Source organism: Aplysia californica, unplaced genomic scaffold, assembly GCF_000002075.1.
Source record: "Aplysia californica isolate F4 #8 unplaced genomic scaffold, AplCal3.0 scaffold00273, whole genome shotgun sequence".
Lineage (NCBI taxonomy): Eukaryota > Metazoa > Mollusca > Gastropoda > Aplysiida > Aplysiidae > Aplysia > Aplysia californica.
Window position 1 is genome coordinate 734,429 of NW_004797543.1, and position 1,545 is coordinate 735,973.

The 1,545-nt window shown below is 44.1% G+C and overlaps 1 protein-coding gene across 1 annotated transcript in view; it reads right to left on the minus strand.

Annotated features, from left to right (window-relative positions):
• LOC118477888 (protein Ycf2-like) overlaps positions 1-1,545 on the minus strand; it is a gene marked incomplete at its 5' end in the record, with an annotated part of 10,652 nt that overhangs the window by 2,977 nt on the left and 6,130 nt on the right.

Genomic DNA, 1,545 nt, shown 5'->3' on the forward strand with positions numbered 1-1,545 from the left:
CCCCCCCACACACACACAGACACTCACACACACGCACACACACGCACACACAAACACACACACACACACACTCACACACACACACGCACACACAAACACACACACATGCACACACACACACACACACACACAATTACACATACACACACAAACATGCACACACACGCAGTATGCTTGCACTCACAAACAGGCTCACAGTCACATGCATAATATAAATGAACAGTAATATAAACAAAAATAATGTTAAGCTAGATACATACTCAGTATTCTGATTGATAAGATGCTACTTTAGAAATACAGAGATCTATCTGCCATTTTGGCTGTTCTGAATTATTAGGGCCATGAGTCGAAATTCAAAATATTTAAAGAACAGCATTCGGAAAGTCTTGACATGTTCTGAAACTCTAAATGTTCAGTGTCAAATTTCTCAAAACTAAGAACTGAGCAGATAAAATGTATATTTCTGGAGTAGGGGTTGAGTGCTTGATCGCTTTACCATTGTCTTTAATAGTATTGTCCTGTTATATCAACCATACGCTCGGGCAGGAGAAACAGAGGAAGACCAAGACATCGCTGGACTGACTCTGTTAAGGACACCGTCCAAACCCAAGACCTGACTCTCACCAAGTTTGTAGCTGAAAGACAATCTCTCTACCTCCCTCTTTCTCTCTCTCTCTCTCTCTCTCTCTCTCTCTCTCTCTCTCTCTCTCTCTCTCTCTCTCAATTTTGGTTTTATGTCGTGCTTCGCCTTTCCCTACTCAGCAGGAATAATTTGTTTTACTTAGTGATTTGAAATTCATTTTGAAATTGTAAAAGTGTATAGAAATTAATTTCTAATTTGAGCTTTAAAAAAATGTGCATACACACTGAAAAAACCCCTATAATATTGTGGTGTGATTTACTCTTTTCCCTTCTTCGTTTTCGTGTTTGTTGTAGACACGTGTGCTACTTGCAACGTAAGTGTGTTGATCTTGTCGTATAACCTAAAAATAAAACCTCAATTACAATGGGGCCCTAAAGTGTGTTGCGCGGCACAGAACAACGGGAGTGCCACAGACATTCCGCAAGTCTTGTGAAGTATTTCGAATTTCAGCACCGTGGCGTGGCTGGTGGGGTTGTTGCATCATCGTGTAGAGGCCGGCCCCGGCTGGGGTCGGAGCGGGCGGAATCGGCAGTAGTGTAAAAGCTAGGAGAGAGAAAGCCTATAGGGTCACAGGCTGTTGTGTTTGTGGGTGAGACGGGGACAGCGCACACTAGGCCACGCGGCGTGTGTACAGCACGAGGTGCTTCTCTCACGTGCTTGACAGAAGAGCTGACTACGTCACCACTCCCGCTAGGTGTGTAGTGTGTTGGGAGGGAAGGCTTTCCTTTTTTTTTAATTATTAGGGTGTGGTTTTTTTTTTTTTTTGCTGGCTGGCGGCTGACACAGCTGTGCTGGAGGGTTGGGCTTGTTGTGGTGTGTGCGTGTGGGTGTGTCTCTAAATGCTAATCGATTTGGGCAAGTTGGGAAGGGAGCAGACTGGCAGGGTTTAAGTTCAAAGCTCA